Here is a 12,220-nt window from a genome sequence, read left to right on the forward strand (position 1 = left end):
TATTGCACAATTGCACTCATCTCACACGCTAGCAAAGTAATGCTCGGAATTCTCCAAGCCAGGCTTCAAGAGTACATGAACTGAGAACTTCCAGATGTTCAAGCTGGTTTTAGAAAAGGCAGAGGAACCAGAAATCAAATTGCCAACATCCTCTGGATCATGGAAAAAGCAAGAGAGTTCCAGAAAAACATCTACTTCTGCTTTATTGACTATACCAAAACCTTTGACTGTGTAGATCACAACAAACTGTAGAAGATTCTTCAAGAGATGGGAATACTAGACCAACTCACTTGCCTCCTGAGAAACAGGTATGCAGGTCAGGAAATAACAATTAGCTCTGGGCATGGAACAATGAACCATTTCCAAATTGAGAAAGGAGTATGTAAAGGCTGTATATTGTCACCCTGCTTATTTAACTTATATGCAGAGTACATCATGTGAAATGCTGAGCTGGATGAAATATAAGCTGGAATCAAGATTGCTGGGAGAAATATCAATAATCTCAGATATGCAAATGACACCACCCTTATGGCAGAAAGCAAAGAGGAACTAAAGAGTCTTTGATGAAAGTGAAAGAGGAGAGGGTAAAAGCTGGCTTAAAACTCAACTTTCAAAAAACCAAGATTGTGGCATCCAGTCCCATCATTTCATGGCAAATAAATGGGGAAATGATGGAAACAGTAACAGGCTTTATTTTCTTGGGCTCCAAGATCACAGCAGATGGTGACTACAGCCATGAAATTAAAAGACACTTGCTCCTTGGAAGAAAAGCTATGACCAACCTAGACAGCATATTAAAAAGCAGACATTACTTTGCCAACAAAGGTCCATCTAGTCAAGGCTATGGTTTTTCCCATAGTCATGTATGGATGCGAGAGTTGGACTATAAAGAAAGCTGAGTGCCAAAGAACTGATACTTCTGAAGTGTGGTTTTGGAGAAGACTCTTAGAGTCCCTTGGATTGCAAGGAGATCCACCCAGTCCATCCTAAAGGAAATCAGTCCTGAATATTCATTGGAAGGATCGATGCTGAAGCTGAAACTCCAATACTTTGGCCACCTGATGCGAAGAACTGACTCATTTGAAAAGACCCTGATGCTGGGAAAGATTGAGGGCAGGAGGAAAAGGGGACAACAGAGAATGAGATGGTTGGATGGCATCACTGGCTTGATGGATATGAATTTGAGCAAGCTCTGGGGGTTGGTTGATGGAAACCTGGTGTGCTGTAGTCCATGAAATCACAAAGAGTCAGACACGACTGAGCAACAACTGAACTGAACTTACTGAAAAGAAGTTCATCAGATTATAGTGAACAGCTTTGTATATTTTAGCCCTTAATAGTTTGATCCCTGGGTCAGGAAGATCCCCCGGAGTAGGAAAGGCAACTCACTCCAGTATTCTTGCCTGAAAAATCCCATAGACAGAAAAGTCTGGCAGTCTACAGTCCATAGGGTCACAAAGAGTCATACATGACTGAGCATGCATGCAGACAGATAGCCCTTTAACATGGTTTAATATATGTGTGGGCTTCCCTGGTGGCTTGGTGGTAAAGAACCTGCCTGTCAATGCCGAAGAAATGAATTCAATCCATGGATCAGGAAGATGCCCTGGAGAAGGTAATGGCCACCCACTCCAGTATTCTTGCCTGGGACATCCCATGAACAGAGGAGCCTGGTGAGCTATAGTCCAGGGGGTCGAAAAAGAGACAGGCACAACTTAGTGACTAAACAACAACAATATACACATATATTATTGAAATATAATTGCTTTAAAGTGTTGCACTGGTTTCTGTTGTATAACAACATATACCAGCCATATGTATATATATATATTCCATCCCCCTTGAGTCTCCCTCCCATCCCACCGTCCCACCCTTGTAAATCATCACAGAGAATGGAGCTGAGCTGCCTGTACTATATAGCAACCTCCCACTAGCTGTCTAATTTACCCATGGTAGAGTATATATGTCAGTGCTATTCTCCCAATTCATATCACCCTTTCCTTCCCCTGCTGTGTCCACAAGTACATTCTCTGTCTGCATCTCTAACCCTGCCCTGCAAATAGATTCTTCAGTACCATTTTTTTCCTGTAATTGATTTCTAACCTCATAGTGTTGTGGTTGGAAAAGACACTTGATGTTATTTCAATTTTTTTAATTTACAAAGTCTTGATTTGTAACCCAAGATATGATCTATCCTGGAGAATGTTTTGTGTACTTGGCAAGAAATTGTATTCTACTGCTTTCAGATGGAATGTTCTATAAATATCAGTTAAGTTTATCTGGTCCAATGTGTCATTTAAGGCTTGCATTTCCTCATTGATTTTCTGTTTGAATGATCCGTCCATTGGTGTAAGTGAAATGTTAAGGTCTCTCACTATTGCGTCACTGCCAGTTTTCCCTTTTATTGCTGTTAGCATTTGCCTTATGTATAGAGATGCTCGAATGTTTGCTGCATAAATATTTACAATTATTGTGTCTTCTTCTGGATTGGTCCCTTGATCATTATGTAGTATCCTTCCTTATCTCATGATAGTCTTTATTTTAGAGTCTATTTTGTCTGATATGAGTATTGCTACCCTAGTTTCTTTTCATTTTCATTTACATGGAATATCTTTTTTTCCATCCCCTCTTTTTCAGTCTGTATGTGTCTCTAGGTCTAAAGTGGGTCTCTTGTAGATAGCATACATATGGGTCTTATTTTTGTGTCTGTTCAACCCATCTGTGTATTTTGGTTGGAACATTTAATTTATTTACATTTAAGGTAATTATCAATATGTATGGTTCTATTACCATACATATGGTTCAATATGGTTCTATTACCATTTTCTTAATGGTTTTGGGTTTGCTTTTGTAGGTCTTTTCTTCTCTTGTGTTTCCTGCCTAGAGAAGTTCTTTTAGCATTTGTCATGAAGCTGGTTTAGAATCCACTGTATCTGAGATCCACCACATGAAGTGTTGTATTTGTTTTGAAGGTTTGGTACCACCAGAGGATTTTATAGTCACTATTATTGCCAACATCCTCTGGATCATGGAAAAAGCAAGAGAGTTCCAGAAAAACATCTATTTCTGCTTTATTGACTATCTCAAAGCCTTTGACTGTGTGGATCACAATAAACTGTGGAGGATTCTGAAAGAGATGGGAATACCAGACCACCTGACCTGCCTCTTGAGAAACCTGTATGCAGGTCAGGAAGCAACAGTTAGAACTGGACATGGAACAACAGACTGGTTCCAAATAGGAAAAGGAGTTCGTCAAGGCTGTATATTGTCACCCTGTTTATTTAACTTATATGCAGAGTACATCATGAGAAACGCTGGACTGGAAGAAGCATAAGCTGGAATCAAGACTGCCGGGAGAAATATCAATAACCTCAGATATGCAGATGATACCACCCTAATGGCAGAAAGTGAGGAGGAATTAAAAAGCCTCTTGATGAAAGTGAAAGTGGAGAGTGAAAAAGTTGGCTTAAAGCTCAACATTCAGAAAACAAAGATCATGGCATCCGGTCCCATCACTTCATGGGAAATAGATAGTGAAACAGTGGAAACAGTATCAGACTTTATTTTTCTGGGCTCCAAAATCACTGCAGATGGTGATTGCAGCCATGAAATTAAAAGATGCTTGCTTACTCCTTGGAAGGAAAGTTATGACCAACCTAGATAGCATATTGAAAAGCAGAGATATTACTTTGCCAACAAAGGTCTGTCTAGTCAAGGCTATGGTTTTTCCTGTGGTCATGTAGGGATGTGAGAGTTGGACTGTGAAGAAAGCTGAGCACTGAAGAATTGATGCTTTTGAACTGTGGTGCTGGAGAAGACTCTTGGGTGTCACTTGGACTGCAAGGAGATCCAACCAGTCCATCCTAAAGGAGATCAGTCCTGGGTGTTCACTGGAAGGACTGAGGCTGAGGCTGAAACTCCAATACTTTGGCCACCTCTTGCGAAGAGTTGACTCATTGGAAAAGACCCTGATGCTGGGAGGGATAAGGGGCAGGAGGAGAAGGGGACGACAGAGGATGAGATGGCTGGATGGCATCACCGACTCGATGGACATGAGTTTGAGTAAACTCCAGGAGTTGGTGATGGACAGGGAGGCCTGGCATGCTGCAATTCATGGGGTCGCAAACAGTCGGACATGACTGAGCGACTGAACTGACTGACTCAACTGAACTGATTACAAGTAGTGAGCATATTACAAAGCTACTAAACTGATTTACTTTGGGCACCACATTTTCCCATTGGTTGGCCGAGGGAAGAGTATCAGGATAGCTGTGAGTCTGGAACTACATGTGGTGTGGGAGATCACAAGTTCCCCAAGGGCACTGGCCCTTCCAGCATTGCTTCAAAGGCCTGGAAAGTATTTAGAGACTTACTTCTTTCTGATCCTTAAAATCTAGGTTAAGAAATGAATGCCTATGATGTTATGTATCAGCTGTTAGCAACATCTTTGTTTTTATGTTCAGAGCATCTGTGACCTATTTCTGTTTAAACAAGTATAACTATCATTCCACTGGACTCATTTAGTAGAGAATTTAACTTAAAATACAAGAATAAAAAGATCACAGGGTGGAGGAGACCTGAAGTTTTACAATTTTCAGTATCATATGAATACTACCAACTTACTACTTTTTTTGCTAACTTAATTTTAGTCAATATAAGGTTAATAAAAAAATAAAAATAAAATCACTGTTCAGAATCGTGAATATTGAAATAAAAGTGAGGATCCAGCACTGTGGATTTCCTTCTCTTTGTAGCACAATAGCTTTGCTGAAAAGTGAAGTATATCAGCAACTCAAATTTAAGGAAAAAAGAAAGCCAAGCAGTTTCTTCCGGCATTTACCTCTCTTTCTCAGTGTGTAATTAAATATAATACCCATCAGTTTGAATTGCCAATGAATAACTGAACCAGAATCATTTTTAGCTAGGAAACCATATCGTGTTCTTCTCTTATATCTCCCACATAACCCATAGAAATACTCAACAGATCCTTGTTGAATCTGACTTTTTTCACATTGCAGTAGGATATAACTAATTTTAGAAGATTTGCTGTACTGGCACTGTTTCCAGTCTAGATGGAGGCCAGAGACTATCTCATATTTTAGTTTCAAATAAAAATATATTTAGTTATTAAATGAGAAAGCAAGGTCTTGGTGAGTTGTTTAGGTACGTCCTCTATATCCATGCTTTTGAAAAGCACACAATAGAAAACGATAGCTAGAAAATAGAGGGCAGTAGCATCAGAGAGGACAGGTGGCTTGCAGATTGAGTAGGCACTTATTGGTAATGAAAACCATTAGGGTTTTTAATCTAGATGAGATGTGAAGCCAATGGAGTATTAGGACAGAGGGAGCAGAGTATGCTGAGGCACTGAAGAGAGAGAAGCAGCCATGTGGAAACTGTGAGTGGCTCCACACTGGGCTAGAGCATCAGCTACTTAGGAGAATCAAGTAGGGCATAGACTGCTGTTGTTCAGTTGCTCAGTCCACGTCCGACTCTTTGTGACCCCACGGACTGGAACACACCAGGCTTCTCTGTCCTTCACCAACTCCCAGAGCTTGCTCAAACTCATGTCCATCGAATTGCTGCTGCCATCCAACCATCTCATCCTCTGTCATCCCCTTCTCCTCCTGCCTTCAATCTTTCCCAGCATCTGAGCCTTTTTCAATGAGTCAGTTCTTCGCATCAGGTGACCAAAGTATTGGAGTTTCAGCTTCAGCGTCAGTCCTTCCAATGAATATTCAGGACTGATTTCCTTTAGGATGGACGGGTTTGATCTCCTTGCAGTCCAAGGCACAGACTAGAAAGCACTTATTTATTTTAAGATCTCCTGAGTGTTCTTAACAATTTCCTTGGAATAGGGAGAGAAGGAGGCAGGGATTAGTGAGTTAAAGGATGGTTTTCAGAGCCTCAGGTCTTTTAGAGGCACAGGGACTGACTGGTTAAGCAGGAGTAGAAGGCTCAGTTGGAGGGTTCTGTGCTTACCACCCACTCTTTTAACCAGTGAAGTTGTGTTCTTTTTTACTTTGTGTCTTAGAATTTCACATAACATTTCACTTGAAAAGTAGAATTGTGCTGTTTTAAAAAGAAGGTGTTAAAAATAAAACTAAAGGGGTAGAAAATTAAGATACCAGTGTGGATGATCCTTTCAAGAAAGGTGTCTGAAAAAGGAGAGGTGTAGCAGAACGGGATGTAGTTGGGGAGGAAGATCTGGAGATAAGGTAGAAACATTTCTTTTGTTAAGATAGAACCACAAAATTCTTGCTTTTAGGTTGATAAGAAGGAACATAGAGTGTGATAATTTGGTAGAAAGGATGATGGGAAACAATGGGTGATGACTGAGCTCCTGTTGCCAGTGGAAGGGGATTGAATCCATAGCAGACCTGAATAGATATGAGGGGAAAAGCTCAAGGATTTCTTTTGACTGTTCCCTTTATGTTTTAAATAAACATTTAAATAGGTACATTTCTTCAGAAAGCTAATTTTCATATCTAGTTATTATCTTGGTACTTTTGTCAAGATACTAGAATCTTATTTTTCTCTTTAAGGCATAAACCTTAAGAGGATGGATCTTGGTTAAGTATGCCAACTATCTTCAAACTCAATTTGACCAAAGGTCAACTCTTTTTATGGTTGTTATAGGAATGTATTGAACAAATATTGAAATTCACTTTTATATGCTTTCTTTTTTATAGACTCCCAGAGCAGGCTGAGTCTTTAAATGCCAAATCACTGTTTCAGTCTTCAGAACAGATGAAAAATCTATATAGTTTTTTCCTTAGAATCTCTGCTAAAGAAATTCTCTAATCTACTTTAAAACTAACTCTCACCATTAGCAAGGTTTCCAATCAAAAGGAAACTTGATCTCATTACTAAACTGGTTTGGTATTGCTGCCCATTGAAAGGAATGCCTCAAACTTCAGAGGAGGTAGAGAAGGGCCACTCATCAGCTTCTCTATGTACAGAATCACGGCCACAGAGACCTTGTTCTTGCTGTCCAGGTAGCACACACAGCAGGCACAGTCACAGAAATGCTTCTTCTCATCCCCATGTCATTTGTTGTTGAAGAAATCAACTGTGATTTGAGGCCTCAACGTATAGCCCAAAGACAGTAACATCAACTCACTGAGGATCTTGTTAGAATCTTCTGAATAAGATTCTTTTAACACGAACCTTAAGTGATTCATGTGGACTAAAGTCTAGGAATCATAGCTTTATAATATCCTTTGGGACCATTACACAGCAGCTGGCTGGATTTCAGAATTCCCCTTCCCAATGGGTAGTGCTTTTCTCTTGCACATCTTTGGATTTCTCGTGCTTAGCACAGTGCCTGGCACTTGACTCCTGGATTTCCTTTAATTCCACAACTCAGTCCATATCTACTGAATGAGTGAGTTACAGAATCAGCCCAGTGTCACAGTATAATCTTTTGGGCACCATATGAAATTCATATCAACAATGTTGACCATCATCGATATTTTGGGCCATGTATCGTGAAACAGTAAATGCTACTTTAAATTGAGAACCTCTTTATTTCTTTTGGGATGATCTCTATTTTTAGTCAAAGCAGCTCTGGATTTCCATATTCCTATTTTTCTTGGATTCAGCTTATCTTGTGCTATTTTTTTTCCCTTTCTCACCGTCCTTTTGTCCCAAGTGATGGATGCAAGTGGAAAGAGGCCCTTTTTGAGTTATTCTGTACCTAGTCTTTTCCTTTTAGTGTCATCAAGGTGACACTTCAGAGGCTCAAGGTGGGTGAAAGCAGAATCAGAGGGCTTTGTTCTTTCATCAGTATCTTTTAGGAGACTTTTCCCTGATTGCAACAATAGCATTGATTTTACACGTTGTCTGCTTTTCTCAGTATGATAAATAAGGCCTTAGGATGATAGATAATATTTACTTGTTTTTAGACTATTTATGGAGAAGGCGATGGCATCCCACTCCACATACACTCTACCATTTCGTTCTTTGGAAGGAAAAATAACAATCTTTCCTAAGGACATTTCTGCTTGCCCTCCTTTTTCTTTCCTTTGTAGTCATACTGCAGGCTATTCAAGTATAGAAGGTTTTATGCAATGATGAAGATGAATTATTCCTGCTAGCAGAGCATAATTTGGAGAAAGTTATTTTACCTGTTGCCAGAATTGGAAAGAGACAAAGAATACTACTTGGCTTTAACTTGTCAGCAAGAGCTCAGGAGAAAGGGGTTTCCTAACAAGTTGAAGAGGTGTTTATAAAACACTTGTCAACACTAAGGTGAGACTAAGATTTGTACCAGTATAAAACAGAGCTCAATTTTGATCTCCAGTTTCAACAGAATAAGTAGAGAAGGCAGATGATAGCTAGGGTGGTGGCTTTCCTAGTCTACCAGAGAGATGTTCGGGTAAAACTTTGAAAAGACTCTAACCTTTGAATGCTCTCAGAGTAATCTTGTTGTGTAAGTATCCTGTGTGTAAGTTTCCTAGGAGGGGTTAAAGTGAAAGAAGAGAAAATATTTTTTTTTTTTTTTTTTTGCGGTTGCTGAAATTTAGGTAAGACAATTGGGGCTTTAGAACTCTAAGTGGTAACCTTGAGTCAAATGGAAGCTTGTCACTGCAGATATTTAAAAGGTGAGAAACTACTCAAGCTTTCTTTTCTTTTCTTTTTTTAAAATAAATTTATTTATTTTAAGTGGAAGCTAATTACTTTACAATATTGTAGTGGTTTTGCCGTACATTGACATGGATCTGCCATGGGTGTACATGTGTTCCCCATCCTGAACCCCCCTCCCACCTAGCCGAGCTTTCTTAAATGGCAGCAGGCTACAGTCTGCTACAAATGTCCAGAGCAATCTCCTGGAAGGACAAAACAGCTCTTAACTGAATAAAAAGCACCTTCCAGAATGCCAACAAAACATGTAGGAGATGATTTTTAAAATGTCCTCTCAAGCTTGAACTCTTAAGTAGCTCCAAATCAGAAGCAACCTAGAGAGAGGTAATTGACATCTCCTTACATTTTTAATTTACATTTTTACTGCTGAAAAGGAAAAGCATTGCATATCTTCAAGTCAGTGGAAATTTGTGAATTATATTTTCTTTTTATGAGTTGTATGTTGGAAGAATGATTCTGAGGTCAGCATTGGTCAGACTCTACATCTGATCCCTGGGAACCAGGAATTTTTCCCCATTAGATAAAGAGTGACTAGCTCTTCCCTTGGCAGTGGGAATATTAAAAATAGTTCTTTTAGATTTGGTTGATTTTAGTCTTGTGATAGTGTTTTCAAGAAAGAAGTACTAATGTGTTCTGGCCTCAAATGGTCTTTTTCCTTGACTCCATTCCAACCTGGGTTCTTCTCAGGAACCATAACCAAGGCATTTGCAGTATGGACTTTAGATTAATGGGGCTTCCCTGGTAGCTCAGACCATAAAGAATCTGCCTGCAATGCAGGAGACCCAGGTTTGATCCCTGAGTCAGGAGGATTCCCTGGAGAAGGGAATGGCAACCCACTCCAGTATTCTTGCCTGGAGAATCTCATGGACAGAGGGGCCTGGAGGGCTACAGTCCATGGTGTCACAAAGAGTTGGACACAACTGAGTGACTAACACTTTCACTTAGGTTAATTAGAGCTCTTTGAGATTGAGTGGGAGAGACTGTGTGAGCAGACTCTAGAAAGTTAGAATACAAACTTTGTTTACTAACCCCACGCCTCTTCTCCTGAGAAATATCTACCATCTACATGGAAAAATTATAAATCATTTTTCTTTCTTTCCTTTAATCCCACACTCATTTTAGAAGTTAGCTTTTTCTTAATGTCACAGCTCAGGTGATCTATGACACACTTACTTCAAGGTTGATCTCTCTGTAACTCACTAGACAAAGGACATTTCAATTTCTCAGAATCCTCCATCTCTTCAGAGGAAGAAGGGGAAGAAATGACCTCTTTTAAACTAGTAAATGAGGGGATTTGTGGAGAGTCAAATATTTTTTAAAGGCTTTTTATTTTGTCACTTAGGTCAATTTTTAAGGCCATTAATTCTTTGATTTACGTTTGGGAATAAATATTGGGAAAATAATAATATAATATTAACATAATAAAATTATGTTAAGAGAACAAAGGAATCAAACTCCGTTGAATTTGGGTTCCAAGTGGATTATCGAGCAGAGACATCAGGACATTTGTAATCGTGCCTTCGTACAGCCTGTTGACAAAGGGAGAGAGCTTTGTACTTTGATTCCATGACTTCTCAAACTGATTTTGGTGCTTACTTCCAAAGCCAGGTGAAATAGGTGCTTACTTCCAAAGCCAGGTGAATATCAAAATATTTTCAAGGAGACCGGTGGCATTACCGGGTAATCTGGAGCAGGGACTGGTGACAGTCTTCCCTTACCAGCATCCACTCATGGAGCTGGGGCCTTCCAAGGCCATCCGCTCTACTTGATTTCTCCTAATGTCATTCTAATCATGTTGCTTTGAAATAGCCTGGTGATCCTCTGTCTTCTCTAACTGCAGGATGAAAACAGCTACAACACCCTTTCTCAGGGACTGGTGTGTCCAAGGGCTTTAATTAATATGTACTCAATCAACAAAAAGGAAACAGAAACTGGACTGATAGAAGAAGCATGAGAGATGTGTAGATTTTGAGAACTGCACTTAGGTCACTGCCAGAAGTAGAAAAGGAGAGAAAACCCAGCTTTTTCTTTTTCAGAGCTCTTTATTTTATATTGGAGTATAACGGATTAACAATGTTGTGATAGTTTCAGGTGGACAGCAAAGGGACTCAGCCATACAAATATATGTATCTATTCTCTCCTAAACTCCCGTCCCAGCCAGGCTGCCACATAACATTGAGCAGAAGTCCCTGTGCTACACAGTTGGTTCTTGTTGGCCATCCATTTTAAATAGTATATACTTGTTGATGTACATGTCTCTATCTCTTCCCCCCACTCTTCCCCCTTGGCAACCATAAATTCATTCTGTCTTTGAGTCTGTTTCTGTTTTGTAAATAAGTTCATTTGTATTACTTCCTTTTAGATTCCACATATAAATGATATCATATGACAGTTCTCTGTCTGACTTACTTCACTCAGCATGACCATGTTGCCACAAATAGCATCATTTCATTCTTTTTAATGGCCAAGTAATACTAATATATATATATATAGGAATATTCATATATATAGGAATATTCATATAAATATATATATACACCACATTTTCTTTATCCATTGCTCTGTTGATGGACATTTAGGTTGCTTCCATGCTTAACCAATCCTTTGTTTGGACCGGGTTTTTTCTTCATTCTACATAACGCCTCCTACAAGACTGATCAGTGATCTCTGTGGGAGGTAATGTGGACATGGCTATTTGGAGGTCAATAGGAGGAAGCCTGTCAGCTAAGGGCAAGGCTTCTATACATGACTTGCACACTTTAGACTTTGATGAGTCTTTCTTCGATCAGACAAAGAGAAATATGGTTTTAAAAGTATTTCTTGTACCTAAAATAAGCAATGTTTTAAAATATTCTCCAATAGCCTAATGAAAACTGTGCACTTTATTCTTTAAATAGAAAACAGAACATATATATATATATATATATTTTTAATGAATCCACTGTAGATAGATGAATGTAGAAGAAATGGATTCTAATCTCAGAGTAAATAATGCAATTGGGTTGAGGACATCCTATATATAAAGATATGATGACTCATTTGGTGATTTTTCAGGGGTATTTGTGCTAAATTACATTTCTTAATAATTATATCCAATTTCACTAGTGTCAGCTTGAAGAAGGTTAATATAAATAAAATTTTGATATCACAAAGGAATTTATTATTGAAGGCCAGACTGAGGCCTGGGGTTTTGATAAACACTAATTGGGAATAAGAAATTGAGGTATTGTCCTAAGTTCTTTGCTGAATACAGAAAGTGCTAGATGCTTGAAATTTCCAGATGACCAGATCTTTTGAAGAGTAGTGGTAAATGGCTAGATTTTGATATCCAGAGTATATTTATTTGTCCCGTGGTTCACGTCTGACCCCCTGCAAAGGACTCAGGAGGATGTGTAAACCAGGAAGAAGAGCCAATAGGAAATCCGTAATAAATGCGAAGAGATTCTCCCCTGTGCCTCACATTTCTTTCCTTCCCACCCTTCTCCACATTCCATAAGATACTACACCATGAGAATCCAAGGTTTGGTGCCAATTTCCATTCTCCTCTGCCATATGCTTGAACAGGCAGCAGCCC

This window comes from Bos grunniens, chromosome 20 (assembly GCF_055505025.1).
Source record: "Bos grunniens cultivar Pamir isolate PY7600 chromosome 20, Bosgru_T2T1.0, whole genome shotgun sequence".
In the NCBI taxonomy this organism is placed as follows: domain Eukaryota; kingdom Metazoa; phylum Chordata; class Mammalia; order Artiodactyla; family Bovidae; genus Bos; species Bos grunniens.